This window comes from Cebus imitator, unplaced genomic scaffold (genome assembly GCF_001604975.1).
Source record: "Cebus imitator isolate Cc_AM_T3 unplaced genomic scaffold, Cebus_imitator-1.0 Scaffold4, whole genome shotgun sequence".
NCBI lineage: Eukaryota > Metazoa > Chordata > Mammalia > Primates > Cebidae > Cebus > Cebus imitator.
The window spans coordinates 13,588,225-13,607,528 of NW_016107319.1; the positions used below are offsets into that span (position 1 = coordinate 13,588,225).

Here is a 19,304-nt window from a genome sequence, read left to right on the forward strand (position 1 = left end):
GACTTCGACATGCGCCCTGACCTAGTGGTACCTCTGCTAGAACAACTCCCAACAACCAGAAATGTTTACTCTCAATGGTAAATGGAGGAAGTTTGAGAGGAGTCCTGGAAATTTAAGCATTCATTCAACAATATTTACCAAGTGCTTGCTACATCGTGGCCCTTAGACCAGTCGGTGAACAGGTAGGGATACACAAAAAACGCACAATCCCGATCCTCAAGGAACCCACAAGGTTGTTTCAGATATATAACCATATCCATGCACTCTACAGATTAATTTACTTCACAGACGGAATTGTTACAATAGGCTACTGATTGATAAAATTCTTACCCATATAATTTAATGCAGTATTATAAGCTCCTTGCATATATTAACTCATTTATCCTTACACACAACCCTGAATGACTGATAAAAGTATTATCCAGATAACACAACTGGGAAAACTGAGGCACCGTGCACACAGCTAAGTGTTGGAGCTGCAATTTGATCGCAGGTCTCTCTCTACACCAGTTTCTCAATTCTTAGTTCTGGAGGTCTGCCCAGTGTATTGTTAAGACATTTAGCAGCATCCCTAACCCCTACTCACTAGATGCCAGTAGCATTCGCCCTCCCCAGTTGTGACAACTGAAAATGTCTCCAGACATTACCAAACAACCATGGGAGGCAAAATCACCCCTGGCTGACAACCACCACTCTAAAGAAACGTATCTTAAAGGAAAGTCACTCACTCACAGTAAAATTTTATTTGTACGTGTTAGTATTTTAAAACTCCTAAAATCTGTATTATGCATTTTTCAAACATTTTGAATCTGAAGCCCAATAAAAGTTCTGATCTAAAAGATGCTGTTTCTGCCATTCTATATACAAGCTTTATTTTAGGCCTCTCATCCTTTCCCCCTTTGCCAATGTCTCCACCCTGCCTACCTTCCCTCGGAAAAAAAAACAAAACAAAACAGGAAGTCCTTTTGTTACAGAACTTATATTAATTAATATTGAAAAATAATACTACTAAATAAGATTGCATTAGATAAATCTGAACTGGCCTCATAGATTTGCCTTAGATAGGACAAAGCCCTACGAAGAACTTTAACGTCCAAATTGTCCAAGTATTATAATTACCTCTTACTTTTCTGTGTTTTACACTAGAGTTTAAGTTTTAAAAGGGCAGAAATGATCAACTTCACCACTGTATCCCAAGTGGGTAGCACATCACAAAAAATTTTCAACTATTATAATATCAATACTCAATTTGCGAACGTTAAAATCTACCAATTATATAGTATGTTTTCACCTAACGAACATCCTATAGATTCCTAATCAAAAATCAATCACAAGACAGTAGAAAATAAATGGAATTACAAAGGTTAAGGTAGTTATCTATTAATAGTAATTCCAGCCAAAAGGGTTGGTGTGGATGAAAGCCAAGTAAAAGTTGACAAAGAAACTAAACTAAAAAGCAGTGAATGGAGATCCAAAAAGCTAAGGCTGCCCTTTTATGCTTTACTAAAAAACCATTTAGTCATAGCTATGCATTGAAAAATAGCAGTAAATATTATGTACTGCTTCTATTTCTACCTAAGAATATTCTGTCCTCCCCACACTAAAGATGAATGACTATATGGCTAAGCTATAAATAGTTTAGATACAAATACATTAAACAACACAATAAATATGTCTTTTTGTATTCAAAACGGAACACTTTTCTGCACATCTCACCCCCACACACCCCCAAACTCACATTCGCTCTCTTGGCAAACTGCACCACCATCTACCCAGATGCCTGGAAGTTACTCTTGTCTCAACAACCTTACCCAGAGGCCTTCACTGGCACACTCTGCCTCACTCACACGGCCTCATTCTCTTCCTGGTTATAGACAAGAGGGCTCTCTGTCCTGTGTCTGAAGGGGGACCCCCCACCCAGATCCTTCTCCAAAACCCATTCTCCAAACTGTCTTTTGGGAAGGGCGGTCACTCGTGGCTTTTTTGAATTGTCTCTATATAAATTTGCATACCAAAACCTCTGGGAGATTATGTTTACTTTTTAATCCAGCATTCCCCAAACAATTTTACCACTGCATCTTTTTCTCAACATCTACTAAGAATCTGCACTTTTCGGCACTTTCTAAGCAAGAACCATATCCCACATTTGTGAGGCTACAGAAGACTTGAAGAGAATCTATATGGGAGATGATGGGCACCAAAGACAGTCTTAAAGCCTTGGACAAGGAAGTGCTTTATCAGCTAACATCATACAGCTGATCACAACTTTCCAAGTCCTCTTTGGCTAACCTTGAACTCCCTTAATAACATAAAATAGGCTGTATTTCACCACATTACTGACAGGACTCTCATTAAGGAATTTGCAAAAGGCTTTGCTGAAATCTAAATTAGTTTGTTTAAGGTATTTTCCTCCACCAACCTAATGCACCTCTCAACAAAGGAAACGATACACATTGGCAATAGTCAAACACAAAAGAATACAAGACATCTAGCATCTGCATGGCTTCCATGCAAATATTTTTTAAGCTCAGATTTTTTTTAAATAGCATTATAATTTATATAATAGACTTCAATTTATATTGAGTCTCCCTAGCACTTTAATTCGTCTTTTCTGTAAACAAATGGATCCGGTTAGGAATTTATTTCCTATATCATCCAGGAAACTGAGGTTGTCTTTTTTGGAAGTGGCACAATGACCATGGCTTTAGCAGAATTTCAGTCAACCTGTACTTAATAGTGAATACTGAAAATACTAGTCGATGAATCTGATCCTCATAGATCTTAATATCTAGAGGATAAAGAAAAAGTTTTTGTTACTAAAGTATAAAATGAAGCACATAGAGGTATACAAATCTGACATAAAAACCAGACTTGCCTGCCTTTCAATGGACACCATAACAAAGATTCTCTTAGGACAAATGCAAAAAAAAACATTATGAACCTTTAATTTTCACACAAATGGGCCTCACCCCGAAACACAAAAAAATTCACGTAAGGTAAAAGAAAAGCACTGATGTAGGTGCCACTTTAAGCCATACATATGCTTTCAAACACAAAAGAAATGCTGTTTTCGCAAAGGAAAACCTTAAAGTTCTATGTTTTACAGTCTGTGTTAAATTGCCCTTTTCCATAAGGAAGTACTTTTTTTCAGGAATATTAACAAAGATCCTTGCGAATTTGTATTTTACCTGGAAACACTTTCACTTTTAGTATCCCCCAAAACCCAATCTCATCATGTTAGAAAAGTCATCATTTTTTATATTTATTTCGCTATACTATGGTATTTTAAAGACGAAGGCTTAAGAATCTCACAATCATCTCTAGGCTGCACAGTTGCAAAAGTTCACTATAGGTAACTATTTTTTGTCATTCTCCACTATAGAACTATTATGTTCCTCTCTTTTATGGATGAGGCAAATGATAGAAATCTGCCCAAGGTCACCTAAGAGAGCGGGAGAACCAGTTTGAACTGAGCACACCTGATTTCTATTCACTCACCTAATTTACCGAGCCACCTGATCTTTCCAAAAAACGCCAAAGCAAACTATGCCTCCCTTAAAGGAAAAAGCTCCACTTTAAATTATTTTTTAAAACTTCTCTGAAGCTTTTCCATGATAGCTGCCACAATGTCAAACATAAAATTAAAACTTCACAGCAGGACTTCACAGATGGAGAATGCTGTTATAATTACTATGTAAATATCATCAATAACAGCACCTAGAGAAATGGCAATACAAAATGTTAAGAAGCAATTTGGTGCCTTTAAAATTCGGCGGTTTCAAAAGCTCGTCTGCTATCAAAAGTTTTCCTAACTCCTGTGTCATAATAAATAATTAAAACTGATGGTGCTATAAACCATTATCATTTAAACCTGGTCTTTTTAAATTGAGTGGACAAAGCCACGCACCTAAAATTCAGTAGCAGGGTAAGGATGCCACCAAAAGCAGCTTCGTCCCTTTTCCCTTGCCCTTAAAATTCCAACTGGTACCATAGAAAGCGAAGCCTCCCTCAAGAGTTTCGCGAATGCTAGGGAACGGGAAATGCATGAATTTCCAGAGCCCCTTTTATATAGGATCTATATCTCCTTCAACTGCCCTTACCCGCTACACACCTCCAGCTGAGATTTGGGAGCTTCCGCAATTGATAAAGGAAAGAAATATTATTCAAACGTCCTTTAAAAAAGGTATAGGGAAAACGATTCGAAATTCATCTCTGGGGAAAGCGAAGGGTGGTAGACCTCCCACTGCCAAAGGCAGTTAAAAGCTGCTAGTTAGAGGGCATTTATCCAAAGTGGCCAAACTTTCCCAAAATAGTCCTCTGGCGGCCAAAGGGGGAGAAAAGTGGAAAACCAAAACAAAACAACAAGCACACAGCACCATACTGACTGTGCCTCCGGATTACGCAGCCACTTCTCCCTGCAAAGTGCACGCTCCCGCGCCGCGGCCGCAAGCCGAGCAGGGCAAGCGGTGCCCCGCCACGCACCCCTACACACCTGCCTCGGCCGGGGTCCGTCTCTCGCCGTCCACCTGTTGCAGCGCTTGCCACCGCCAAGAAACCCCTGCTGCGGAGCCCCCCTAAATCCAACCACATCCAGGCCAGCGAGTGCCGCTCTCCCTGCGGCGGGAGAGCCCGAGGCAGCAACGCTCTTGCACCCAGGTGACTGACTGCACGGGCTTCCTCCGAGCAGCCTGAAGTTGGCTCCCGTCTACCGGGCCCAATGACACCCCGGGCGCGGAGGGGCTGAGAGGAGGGGGCAGGGGCAGGGCCAGGGCGGGCAAAACTGGGAGGGAGAGAGGGCGGGCGAAAGCCCGGGGGGGAGTGGGCCAGCTGGAGGGCTGGCCCTTTTAAAAGCGGGTCACATGTCCAGATAAAGTTCAGGTTGCTATCCCGCCCCCCGTGCCCTTCCTATTGGCCTAAAGAGAAGCAAGGCTCCACACTGCACGGGTCAGGCGGGCTTCTTATTGGACAATCCAGGCTGTCAGTCACCAGGCGGGCGACATGACTGATACAAAGTTGCTGCGACACAGCCTGGACTCGGCAGCTTCCTTAAAGCCGCAGAAGCGGCGGGAGCTTGGGGTGCCGGGCGGTGGCTACACCAGGCGGCCTCCGCACGCTGCCCCCACTCCCATTGCTCGACCGCTCCAAACTTGCTCACGTCCACCCTGCTCTCCTCCTGGCCGACCCCAGGGTATCTGGGGAGATGTGAAAAGTGTGGTGACGCGGAAGAAGTCGGTTTCTCCGCGAGCAAAGTGTCGTCCCCTCACGCTCTCCACCTGCAGCGCCAGGTGAGCGGCAGCCCTGGAGCCGCCCAACAGCGTCCGCGCGCGGGGAGGACTCTGGGTGGACTTCACCCGACCCCCGAGGTTCCTCTCCCAGCCCCTTTCCTGTGTCTCAGTAGTTACCTCTCGGCAGAGCAGCCGCAGACTTCGCTGCCAGCGAGCAAGAGGATCACGTTCTAACTGGATTTGAATTTGCTTGTTTTAACCGTACTGGAGAAGCCCTTTAAACGCAGCGTTCCTCCCATCCCTTAAATGACCAAAAAAAAAAAAAAAAAAAAAAAAAAAAAAAAAAAAAAAAAAAAAAAAAAAGAAAAGAAAAATGAAAACAGTGACATGGTCAAGAGCTGCTCCTCTGCTTCCTTATAATTTCGTCACTGTACTTACTACTTTAGTATTGGATTTTTCCACTAGTTCGATTTGAAAGCAAGCTTACCATCGAGGATATTCACATTATAATGGGTGGAGGGGATGGGTCACAAAAGTGGGAAAAACAGACAAGAGGGGGAAGGAACCAAACTGTTTTCTAAGGATCGCGGGTGTCTGCACGAAGAAATTTCGGTTTCCCTCCAACCGCCCCCTCCTCGGTTCTCCTCCCGCCCACCCAAATGCTGCAGTTACTAAGCAAAAGGATGGGCTTAACTTTGATTTCTAAGGACTTTTAAGCTCCGCGTATAAGGCCCGGTTCTAGGCTCCCGGCTGGCCCGGAGTCAGCATCAGTGACGTATACACCTAAATCTGGTCCCTGGCCCTCGGCGACCCGCAGCCCGGCGGCGGCAGCTGTGCGGCCTCCCGCCTCACCCTCGCTCCGCGCTCGCCAAAGCCCGAGGCGGGGGACAGGGGGACACCCTATGCCCAGAGGCCCCTCCTCTCCTTACAGTTAGTTAAGCTTCGAGATTCCCGACCCCTAACCCAGGGAGACTTGAACTCTCAGCCGCTCCAGTCAGGAACTCCCTGGAGATAAGGGAGACAGCGGCAGCGCCGCGAGCTGGTCCGGACCCCCGACTCCAATGCCTCTCGGTCCCCAGCGCGGAGCTGCCCCTGGCGCCCCCGCAGCCAGGAGTCCCCGCCGAGCGTCCCAACTTTCCCGAGGGGCCCGCCGTCACGCGCTCTCTCCCTGCACGGCTAGCCGGGCATCGATCGCACCTTGACCGAGCGCGGGCGGCGGGCGGGAGCAAGGGGAGTCCCAGACCTACCGCCTGGGCACGCGAGGCGGCGGCGGCTCAACAAGCGTTGCCGAATTATTCATTCTTAAAGGAACGGACGTGTCTCTTTTACTAAGTTTTTACCTCCTTTGAGGAGGGCCGGTCTTGCCCTGGATCTCAGCTTCTTGCAAAATCTAGGTTAGAACCGTGCAGGGGCAGCCGCCGCGATCGCTCGCCCGCCACCCAGCACCCTTGTCCCAGGGCCGCCGGCGGGCAACTCGTCTCTTGTCCGCATCCCACCTCGGCTCGCCAACCCGCGCCCTCTGCCCTCGGCGCGCAACCTGCCTTGCCCGGGGCCGCCCCTGCGCTCTCCTGGCCCCCTCTCGCCGCTGTCAGCGCAAAGTGACTGTCGCTGCACTCACCTTTTCTAGGACATGGTGGGGAGGCTGGGGCGGGGGAAGGGGGACGGCGAGACTCCCGCCGCCGCTGCTGCCGCCGCCACCAGCAAGTCCAATATTGGCTGACGGGCGGTGAGGATGCAGAGGATGATAATCCCGGGAGTCGCCCTGCTGACGGTGCGTAGAGCAGTAGAGCAATAGTGCTGTTACCCTACGAGAGGCGGCGAGGCAGCAGCGCCAAATCGCGCAGAGGGGGACGCGGGCATCCGCCCGCCCCCAGCGGCGGCGGCCAGGTCTCAGGCGGGTCCCTCTCCCGGGGCTGCGCGTCCGCCTGGCTTTGACGGCGGCGTCCCTGGGAGCCGGGAAGTCCGGCCGGAGGATCCCGCGCCTGCCGCTCCGCAGCGCCGCTCTCCGCGCCCCCTCCCTGGGACCGGGGTGGCGGGTGACAGCTCGGGCGGCCGAGCGCGTGTAGGAGGGGGCAGTGGCAGGAGGAGCCTGCGCCCCACTCCCCGAGTCACACCCTCACGAGCTAGAGGCGGCGGTACCGCGTCCGGCCACCCGCCGATGGGAAACTGGCAGGGGCGCCGGCGGGAAACGGGCAGGGGCGCCGGCGGCCGCCCTCCCACCCCGGCCACTGACAGCCCAGGAGCGGAAGGAAAACTGAGCCCCAAATGCACGCACCCGCTTCAGGCCTCCCCGTAGCCCAGCAAAGTCCGGCCCAGACCTCCCGCCCGGCCTCAGGTGCAGTTCCCACCTGCGGGGGGAGGCGAGGGCTGGGGACCACGCGTGGGGGGCGGGAGGGAAAAGTTTCTTTTCCTGCTCCCCGGCTGCCCACCCCGCTAGGCTGCTCCTCTCCCCGCCCCTCTCCTGCTAGCCGAGCCACTGCCCCACCCCCGCCGTGGGGGGGCGCCGAGGAGGGAGCGGGCGTCTGAGCGCGGAGGCGTGCAGGGAGCGGGCTGGGGAGCAGCGGTGGCCACGGGTCCCCTTGCTCTGACGGCGGCTCAGACGCCCGCGGAGGCGGCTCCGCGGGGCGAGCCGCGGAAGGGGGCGAGTGCCGGGACCCCTCCCCCTCCCCCTCCCCTCCCGGCGCGGCGCGCGCCCCCGCGTCGCCTGGCGCGCCCCCGCGCCCTCGCGCCCGCCCGGGCAGACACCTACGCAGACGCGAAAGTGAAAGGGGGGTGACCCGGCCCGGCGGGCGGCCGGCGGCGCGCGGGCACGCGGCAGGGGGCGGAGGACGGAAGGGTGAACCCGGTTCCCGGGATTCTCCCGCGCCCGCTGCTCCTCTGCGGAGCCTCCCCGGAGTCCCACGCCCCCACCCCGGCCACGCAGATCAGCACGTCAGGAGATATGTATGCGAGTGCGTGTGTGCGCGCGTGTTCACGCGCACTCTCGGGTGTGCGAGGTACGTTCTGCCCCAGACTCTTCCCCCGCACCGTTACACTCACCCTTAGGTGGAAGATGGGGGCCAGGGAGGGGGGAGAAGTGTGAGGGTCCCCACCAGTTACGGGCTCCCCTGCTTGTGATCCCTTTTGACTCAGCCCCGCGAACTGACCACACACACACCCCTTTTCTGGCTTAACATTCCTTTTTCTACAGGGTGTATTAGCCGCCTCCACCTCCGCCCTTCTTTGGGTTCTTTCCCGTTTTATTCCTAAATAGCTGTGAAAGTTGCTAATCCCTTCCCACAGAGACCCGTGTTAAACACCTAGCTGCCCTGTTAAAACAATCACTGCCTTTCTCCTTCCACGTTTCCACTGTCCTAACAGCGAGCTTCCCGTTGCCTCCATCACCCACGGTTTGGGCACCACTCGGTTCTTAGATGGCTCAAGGTAACATTTCGGCCATTAGTAAAACAACCCTTTGACTTTTCTTATTTGTAGGAAAAGCTTCTAGGTTCATGCTTATGACATTCTTAAGGTATATTTTAAGATGATGATCAAGAAAATATTTAAATATCAAATATTTTGAAAAATAATATTCAGTGAGTTTTAAAAAGAAAAATTTAGAAGTGTACTGATGTCTGTAAACTAATTTGGAAATGTGTGCATCAAAAATAAGATGCAGTGACATTGGTGGACTGATAAAATGGACAGAAGGATAGATAGATATGTGAAAAGCATGTTGATAGTGCAATATTAATAGTAGAATGTAAGTGCTAAGTGTAGAGGTATTCACTGTAAAGTTCCTTCAATTTTTTTGTGTGTGTTTGAAATTTTTGATAAGAGAATATTGGATAAAAAGAACCCCCTACTTAAGGTAACCTGTACAGTGTAAATTGTTTCTAAAACTTATAAACTGGGCATTGATTATTCTTTCCCCCTTTACAAAGTGATTTTCTATAAGAATTTTTTACCTAGGTACTCCCACTACTATTTTAAACAATGATTTCAATTAAGGACAACTTGATCAAACTAAGGTGTACAGCGGGGTTATTATAACTGTGATATTTTAGAAATTTGTAAGACTTCTTCCTGTGTTTCTTTTTGTCCATTTCACACACACATATACCAACTACTCTCAAATTTTCATCTTTCCTGCTTTTGAAACAGTTGGTATTATAAAGCTAAGATTGAATTTTTAAGCAGATATGGATATTCTTTTGAAACTTTTTCACAAAATAGCCTGTGAGGAGTCCATTCGTCCTTTTATTTACAGTATCATCTTTTCTTACCCCTTGGGAGAGATGTTAGGAGAACTTGCAGTTATTAATAGGCAAAGCTTATTTGTTTTTCAATATCTGAGTCTTTACACATTTGCCCAAACATTTGAATGATAAGTTTCCCTCAGGTAAACCGCTTTTGTATTTTCTTCTGCTGACTATAAGACAAAAGGTGGTCCTGTGACACCCTGAAAGGTGAACAACTTTGGGATAAGATCCGAGTGTCCCTCATCTGAAGAGGAGGTGACACTGACTTTGCTTGGGATCACCCCACAAGTGATGCCTCAGAGAGATGTCTTCAAAGAAGATGGGTTTTAGATTGTTAGGAATACTCTTCATTCCAATGCCCATTCATAGAGAGCCCTGTCAACTCAGAAACATGTGTGCCTAGCAATGTCAATAATTAGTTGTTTTCTGAGGCGTCTCTTACCAAAGTTTGTTGCTTTAATCTTTTTAGATAAGTGTATTTTTTTCCTGGCAGAAGGATAGAATTTTTTTCAAGAAAAATAAGAGTTAAAAAAGGAAAATTATCACACGAAAAAGGACATTAACTTCATCTCATGTAGCTGCCAGATAGCTTAAAGCTTGAAGCAGCATCAGACATCCCCTTTTGACAATTGTTCACCCTCTTCACAGTCGCTGAACCTTGGGACGCCTCCCTCCCCCATCCCATTAATGTCAAACTCCCTTAGGTTTGCCACCAAAGTGCACGACTCAGCGTTTGCAATTTACATGTGTGACATCACATCCTCTATTATGTAACTTCAGATACAAAGCCTAATATCATCTAAGTTTGTGTTGGAAAAATTCCTCCCTAGCTCTTTATTTCAGCTTTAGCAGAGCCACCCCTTAGTTCTCTGCTCTGAATCCATTCCTTCGACAGCTGACACTGAGGGGTGGGGGGAAAGCCATGGAGTCATGGAGTTAATGGTAAAATTATAAGCCAAAAAAAAATTGAACATACATATTTTGAAATACATTATGTACCTCTCCATTATCTATTTACTGACAAGAAAGTAAAGACCAATAGGTATCATATAATTTAATCATATTCAATAATTTTTAGAAGTTAAGGGCTAAGCATTTGGTCCTAGTTAACTTCATTAATAAGCCGAGCCATGCTGGCATTTTTTTTTCTTTCTTTCTAAAAAGCTGGGATTTTTTTTTTTTTTTTTCAGTCTCTTACCAGCTGTTGGAAAGAGTTGAGAAAGAAAGGGAGAGTCAGAAAGAGAAAGGAGGGGGGTGTTAGAAAGAGTAGAGGAATAATATAAGATAAAACTTCTTTGTTTATTGCAAAACACACATGTTACAGTTTATAAACACTGCAAGCAAATAAGAAATTGTGGACCAGAAGATAAATACAAAACATATCAGCGTTTTTGTTAATATCCAAAATAGTCCAAACTCAATTTCCTAGACTATTTGGAATATTTTTATTAGCTTTGGTTGTTCATTAATTTCTGTATTTGTTTACCTTACTATTTATTCATCTGTCTACCTTAATTCCATTTGTAGTCATTTTAAATAGAAAATATGCAAACTTAATACATTTTTATGGCCAGATTTTGAGATGACAGAGCACCAAACAGCACATGCATCACAATTAGTATGCCATATTATTAGAAGCAAATCAGATTTCACTGTGCCTACACTGATGTTCTAAATTTAGAAATAATGTACAGTAGTTGAAAAAGGGGAGGAACTTAGAGCAGTATATTTTAATAACAATAAAGATATTTTCAATTCCTCTTTTTTCATATATTCTTGGTTTAGTACAAGAAATTCATCATCTTTAAATAACTGTGCTAATCTTACATAAATAATTGCATGATTTGTGTGCTTATTAAAATTATGCATTGAAGCTGTTTCTGTAATATTATGTACAGTAACAAGCACAAAAGAAAGTGAAACAATCCAATGGGTCAGGTGTGGGAAACGTAAGTCTGTTGAACTTGATGAAACACTCGTTTAGAATTTCTCATTAGGACTTCACAGGAGCAGTTAGCTTTTCAGTAGTTGGCACTATATTTTTAGCAGCATTTTAACAGCTGTCAGTAACAACTAAGACAACATCTTGATCAACACTATTTTTTAAATTCTAGCAAAGATGATTGCAAAAAAAAATGCTTCAGGATTTAATCTTGAGCCATAAAAAAACTTACTGTGATATAAAATGTTATTAATGCATCAGGGACAGACAATAAGATATCCTGATAAAATGATGTCACTTGAATTTTTATATTTTATTTTTCTCAACCCGGGCAACATAGCAAGACCCGGTCTCTAAAAACTAGTTTTAAAAAATAGTTGAGTGTGGTGACACACACGTATAGTCCCAGCTACTTGGGCAGCTGAGGCAGGAGGATAGCTTGAGCCGAGGAGGTCAAGGCTGCAGTAAGCCATAATTGCACCACAGTACTCCAGCCTGGGCAACAGAGCAAGACCCTGTCTCAAAAACAAACAAAACAAAAATTAATTTTCTGATGCCTAGGTACACATAATGAAGATAATTTTAAAAGAAAATTTTTAAAATGTGTATTTAGTGTCAGAAACAGGCACTACAGTTCCAGGTTAAGAATAGCCATGTAGACAGCCAAAGTGAATAAAATCTTCTCCCTAACAGTAGAGTTAATAGAGGGAGGTTATTACATGTCAGATATATGACACTGGAAGCAGCAAACAAAAAAATGTAAGAAGCTTCATGACAGATGCCTTCTTTATTCCTAAAGATAGAGATAAATTTGCTATGGGTAATGCATTGCAAAGCAAACTAAAACTAAATCTCTGCAAGTATCAAAATTCCCTTTCACCTATAGTCTCCCCAAATTGAGTGATTTTTCTTCCAAGAGAAGGGTAATGGTATAATATTAAAGAAGCCTACTGAATCCCCTTATTCATAGGTCATCTGCTTATTTCGAAGACCTAATCCAACTTTTGAGTTTGTCCCAAGTAAGGCAGCTGAGTATTTCCCACTTCATCTAGCTGGCAGAGTGGAGAGTTTATGCATTCTCATATCAAATGATATTTTGATTATATTGCATTTGTGTTCTCTAATCCTTTTGGGGTTACTAATCCATTAGCTCTTTGAATATGAAGCATTTTTTAATTGCTTGATGGGATTTTTTTTTTTCAAAAGACGTACAATTTTAGTAAAAGTCGAGGTTAGCTATCTTTTCCTGTTCTCTAACCAGGTGCAAATTTTTCAATGCTGATTGTTTTTCACGGAGTACTATATAGTTTTATTATGTACATTTGGACATTGAATATCCATTTTTAAAATGTTTAAAATGAACACTTTCTATATGGAAGGTATATGACATGTCAATTCTTAATATTTAAACTATAATCTATTTTGAAGTATTTAGTGCCAGTTAAAACTATACCTTAATATTTTATCAAAACAAGTAGACATGTTTAGAAATAAACCTAGTTTAGTACTTAAAAAAATTTCTTGACGAGCACAGTGGCTCACACCTGTAATCCCGGCACTTTGGGAGGCTGAGGTGGGTAGATCACCTGAGGTCAAGTGTTTGATGCCAGCCTGACTAACATGGAGAAACCCTGTCTCTACTAAAAATACAAAATTAGCCGGTTGTGGTGGCACATGCCTGTAATCCCAGCTACTCAGGAGGCTGTGGTAGGAGAACTTGGGAGGCGGAGGTTGCAGTGAGCCGAGATCATGCCATTGCACTCCAGCCTGAGCAACCAGAGTGAAACTCCATCTCAAAAAGAAAATGTAATGGTCTTTACCATGAATGTGGTAGAACCACATCTTGTAAGCAAAAGCTGGGTAGACTTAACAATGCTAATGTATGATGATAGTGCTGATTACTTCCTTGTGTAAAGGACCAAATAAGTAGCTGAAGCCAGGATTTTACTAGGACGTGTGCACAAAACATTTTCTTTTTTGTTTTTAATACAAGACACATAATTTTACAATAATTACGTATCTTGAAGAAAAAAAATCCAGGAAAATTATTTTTATAATTGATCATTTCAGCATGATCGGTTGTATATGATTACCTTTTCATTTATAAATTATGTTGTTTTTATATCAAATTTAAGTACCACTGAACTGATGTTTTATCTGAAATGTAATTAACAGTTTTTAAATTACCTTTATTTGTAAACAAAATTATTTTTATAATTCAGTAGCAACTGCCAAGGAACAAAATGCAATATCATATATACATATCTTTTTATCTACTATGTTATTTCCATGACATCAAAAGACCAGTACAAGAAGGTACTAGTGGTACCTTAACAAACAAACACACAAACAAACAAAAACAAACTATGGACCCAAGAAGTAAATCAAGATAATCACAGCAAGTACACTTATGGAGAAACTCAAGCAAACACTAACTTTTGCAGTTAATTCAAAAAGCCCAAGATGCAAGAAAGGGTCCCAAGGCTAGGTCTTCTTAATGAAAAGTCTAAGCAGAAATTTTCAGCCTAGAACTGTGTTTTATATGAGTTCTTTTCACAGGACAAGCAAATCAAGCAGTACAGCAGAGTCAGCATGAATGGCTTTGAATTCTGGCTTCATCACCTACTTATGACCCAGGGCAATAACTTATTCTAGGTTTAAGTATTTTTATTTCTGAAACTTTTTTTTTTGATGGAGTCTCACTCAGCCACCCAGGTTGGAGTCCAGTGGCATGATCTTGGCTCACTGCAACCACCATCTCCTGGGTTCCAGCAATTCCCCCATCTCAGCCTCCCGAGTAGATGGGATTACAGGGACCTGCCATCATGCCCAGCTAATTTTTGTATTTTAGTAGAGAGGGAGTTTCACCATGTTGGCCAGGCTGGTCTTAAACTCCTGACCTCAGGTGATCTGCCTGCCTTGGCCACCTAAAGTGCTAGGATTACAGGTGTGAACCACCATGCCCAGCCACATATTGATTATTGATACTACAATGGGATAAGTACTTATCACAGTACATGTATCTAGTTTTGTGCTCAAAAAATCTTAACTGTCTACCCCTGGATGTTTGTTAAAGAGAACCAAGACCATATTTTTCTTTGGGACATTGAAGATAACACTGCCAATTAGGAGGGTTTTTGAGGATCAGCTTGAGTCCTCAGGCACTTCACACACCTAAGAATCTAAAAGAATGATTCTCCAATTTTAGCACGCATGAGTCACCTGGAGAACATGATAAATAAAAGAGCCTACTGGGCCTCACCCTTAGAGTTTCCCATTCAGTCGGCCTTGGGTGGAGTCTGAGAATTTGCATTTCTAACAAGTTCCCAGGTTTTCTTTAAAAAAAAAAAAAAAGGTTTTTTCTTTTGTAGAGACAGGGATCTTGCTGTGTTGACCAGGCTCTTCTAAGACTTTTCGGCTCAAGCAATCCTCTTGCCTTGCCCTCCCAAAATGCTGAAATTACAGGCATGAGCCACCATATCCTGCTGCTTCAGTTACCTTTCCAGACAGTTAACTGTGGTCAAGCTCAGATCACCTTTCTCTATTCTGAGTATGTCATAAAGATGGGCTCATTACTCCTGAGGTAGATTTTAACTAATGCTTCTTTTGTAGCTTTCATCTTATCAAATGGAAAGCTTAGATCAATTAGATGTGATGCCCTTTTAACAAAGCCAGTGGCCACTCCTAGTTTGTTTATTTTCTTAATTTAATAACAGATCTTTAAGGACGGGCATGGTGGCTCACACCTGTAATCCTAGCACTTTGTAAGGTTGAGGCGATCCACCTCAGGGTGGATCACCTGAGGTCGGAAGTTCAAGACCAAACTGACCAACTTGGAGAAACCCCATCTCTACTAAAAATACAAAAAAAAAATTTAGCTGGTCATGGTGATGCATGCCTGTAAGCTACTCATGAGGCGGAGGCAGGAGAATCACGTGAACCCGGGAGACGGAGGTTGTGGTGATCGCGATTACACTCCAGCCTGGGCAACAAGAGTGAAACTCCGTCTCAAAAAACAAAAGAAAACATACAGTTTTAAGTTGTGGTAAAATACACAGAACGTGAAATTTACCACCTTTACCATTTTTAGTGGGTGTGCAGTTCAGTGGTATTAATTACATTCATATTGCTGTGCAAGCATTACTGCCATCCACTTTCAGAATTCCTTTCACCTTGCAAACAACATTCGTAGGATTTGACCAACATATTGTGTGAGAGGATTTCCAATATTTTTCTCAGGTACACAAGCCTCCTGTTTACTTCTATAACAATTTTATTCCTCTATTAGGAAACAATGTTGACATCATAGGATTTTACTTCTTTGAGAAGTTGAAAAATGAAATTCAATCAAGATAAATAAAATTTGTTTTTATAGAGACAGACTTGATGAATAATCAAAGAAATTCAACAGAAATAAAATAAAGCTACATTCCTAGTGTTTCTTAAAATCAAATTCGAAATGAAGTAAGCAGCATTTAAAAAGTAATGCCCAATATTTCGCTTGTGAGGAAAGTAGGTGTTATAATTAGTGGTACTCTCTGATTGGAGCATTGTGCAGGGATAATCCATACATTATGGAAATAGTTCTGAAAGAAAGACGAACATCATGAACAGTTTTTGAAAGGAAGACTTACATGAAAAAAGATTAGATTTCCTTAACCTGATAGTGACATCATAGAAAGCTAATTGAAACAAATCAAGTAGCCCATTTAGTTCTAAAATAAATTAAGTAGTCCATTGAGTTCTAAAATTTTATTTTTTGCAATTGTAAAAGTCACTTAGAGTTTTTGATGGCTTTTTAAATAAATATTGTTATGTTTAATTACAAATGTTAAGCATAAAATATCTCATAAGCTTATAAATGTTTCATAAAATTTCAATAATATTTCAAGAACACAGAAAAATTGAAAAGCCTACAGGCTCAAGTAGTCACCACCCTCATATTACCAGATGTGAACATTTTGTCATATTTACTACAGAAGCATAAAAAGTGATACATTCACATTTCTTGGTGGGGGCTACTGTTGAAGAGGGAGGGAGCAAAAAACTACAGCAGGTTAGGACTTTCATCACCTGGGAGTTTATACCCTTTGTTATAAGCCCTGGTATTGCAGTCACTCCTTGCCCCAGATCTTGAGAAGAGGGAATCCATTCTTAAGGTATCCAAAACGTAACATGGCCTCCAGGCATTCAGGTCCAACGCTCAGACAGAGGCTGCTACTTAACCTAGCTCATGGCCTCAGTTGAGGGGAGGAATTTAAAAATCAACTGAGAACAGGAATGTGAGAACAGGAATGAAGATGAACTCAGGGCAAGGAGAGCTGCTTACCTAGGGGACTACAGATCCTTAGAACAGAGCAAGTCAAATTCAGTACATTCCAATGGCACTCTTTTTGGATCACTTTCCAATCTTCTTTCTTCTTAATTGACTCATCTTTTACTCAACCAAAGGCAGAGATAATGTAGATCATTGCATGCTAATCTGAAGTTATTACCTGAACTGGTTATTATTCTGGTCAGCCCAAATTGTATGGATTGGTAAGTCATTTGACTGTCATTCTAGAAAAAGTATTCAGTTCAAATTGGACAGGGCTTAGGAATTCAGTGAGTTGATACCAGAGATCCAAGATGGCTGATTACTAGCAGCTCAGGATTGTAGCTCCCAATGAAAGCGCAGAGAACAAGAGGACGCCACACTTTCAGATGAATTTTTGTTGCTTACGGACCAGGAGATTGCCAGCGGGGGAGCCCCACGAGTCACCAGCATGACGGTTTTGCTGGTGCCCTGGCGCAGCAGTTCTCAGTGCAGAGTAAACGGGCCTGGGTCGACGTTTGGAGCTCCAGGAAGGCAGAGTCGCCCATTCAGCTGATTGAAAAAGGCACTCGAGAGGGAAGCCAGACCGGAGATTCCCGGCCCAGCACCAAGAATCTTAACGCTGCTGTTTTAGCCCGCACAGTGGGTTGCTCAGATTTCGGTGCTGGGAATCAACAAGTTGGACATCCACTCAGAGACCTAATTTGAAAGTCGGTAATTGCAAAGACTACAGGTGGATAAATTACAATGATGGGAAGAAACCAGCGTAAAAAGGCTGAGAATACTCAAAATCAGAATGCCTCTCTCTCTACAGGGGATCACAGTTCCTCATCAATAAGGGAACAAGGCCTGTTGGAGAATGAGTGTGTTCCAATAACAGAATTAGGCTTCAGAAGGTGGATAATAAGAAACTTCTGTGAGTTAAAAGAACATGTTCTAGCCCAATGTAAAGAAACTAAGAACACTGAAAGAAGGTTTGACGAAATCCTAACGAGAATAGACAATTTAGAGAGGAATATAAGTGAATTAATGGAACTGAAGAATACAATACGAGAACTCCACGAAGTATGCACAGGTTTTAACACTCGAATTGATCAAGCAGAAGAAAGGATATCAGAGGTCGAAGACCAACTTAATGAAATGAAACGAGAAGACAAGATTAGAGAAGTAAAAGTAAAAAGGAATGAACAAAGTCTCCAAGAAATATGGGACTATGTGAAAAGACCTAATTTACGTTTGATAGGTGTACCTGAATGTCATGAAGAGAATGAATCCAAGCTGGAAAATATTCTTCATAATATTATACAGGAAAACTTTCCTAACCTAGTAAGGCAGGAAAATACTCAACTTCAGGTAATACAGAGACCACCACAAAGATATTCCTCAAGAAGAGCAACCCCAAGACACATAGTCATTAGATTCACCAGGGTAGAAATAAAGGAAAAATTCTAAGGGCAGCTAGAGAGAAAGGTCAGGTTATAAAGGGAAGCCTATCAGACTCACGGCAGATCTCTCAGCTGAAACCCTACAAACTAGAAAAGAGTGGGGGTCAATATTCAATATCCTCAAAGAAAAGAGTTTTCGACTGAGAATCTCATATCCAGCCAAATTAAGCTTCATAAATGAAGGAAAAATAAAAATTTTCACGAACAAGCAAGCACTCAGAGATTTCATCACCACCAGGACTGCTTTACAAGAGCTTCTGAAAGAAGTGCTACACACAGAAAGGAACAACCAGTATCAGTCATCCCAAAAACTTACCAAAAGGTAAAGAGTATCTTTATAATGAAGAATCTACATCAACGAATGGGCAAAATAGCCAGCTAGCATTAAACAACAATATTAAACTCACAAATATCAATATTAATCCTAAATTTAAATGGTTAAATGTCCTAATCAAAGACAGACACACCAATCGAATAAAAACTCAAAACCCATTGGCACGATGTATCCAGATCCATCTCATAAGCAAGGACACACAAAGAGCCAAAACAAAAAGTTGGAGAAAGACTCACCAATCAAATGGAGAGAAAAAAACAAAAACAAAAACAAAAAACAAAATAGGAGTTGTAACTTTCATCTCTGACAAAATAGGCTTTAATTGTAACAAAGACAAAGAAACAAAGAAGGACATCACATAATGGTAAAAGGATCAATGCAACAACAGGAGTCAATTATCATAAATATATACACACAATATAGGAGCATCCAGATACATAAGACAAGTTCTTAATGACTTATTTTATAAGACTTGGACACCCGCACAATAATAGTGGGAGACTTTGATACCACATTGTTAATATTTGACAGATCAATGAGATAGAAAATTAACAGGGACATTTATGATTTGAACTCAGACCTGGAGCAAGTAAACTCAGTGAATATTTATAGAATTCTTCACCCCAGGTCCACAGAACATACATTTTTTTCAGTATCACATTACAACTATTTTGAAAGTGACCACATAAATGAAAGTAAATCACTCTTCAGCATTTGCATAGCATTTCACAGATTTAAATGAAATATTGGTTGGCTGTTTGTTTGTTATTTTCTTCCCTTATTCCTTCCTGTCTCCGCTGTTA

General features: G+C 42.9%; 1 protein-coding gene and 1 long non-coding RNA gene across 6 annotated transcripts in view; one reads left to right on the forward strand and one right to left on the reverse strand.

Annotated features, from left to right (window-relative positions):
* Nucleotides 1–6,894, reverse strand: part of NR3C2 (nuclear receptor subfamily 3 group C member 2) — a 358,115-nt gene extending 351,221 nt beyond the window's left edge. For 2 of the 3 annotated variants that reach the window (XM_017532733.2, XM_017532746.2), the window contains exon 1: nucleotides 4,493–4,841. The gene's annotated coding sequence lies outside the window, so the exon portion shown is untranslated. Of the gene's footprint in view, nucleotides 1–4,492; nucleotides 4,842–6,843 lie in introns of those variants that run through there. The other variant, XM_017532742.1, reaches the window with a different exon arrangement.
* Nucleotides 6,879–19,304, forward strand: part of LOC108307437 — a 232,296-nt gene continuing 219,870 nt past the window's right edge. For all 3 annotated transcript variants that reach the window (XR_001826536.2, XR_005201243.1, XR_005201244.1), the window contains exon 1: nucleotides 6,879–6,996. This is a non-coding gene — a long non-coding RNA (uncharacterized LOC108307437). The remainder of the gene's footprint in view (nucleotides 6,997–19,304) is intronic.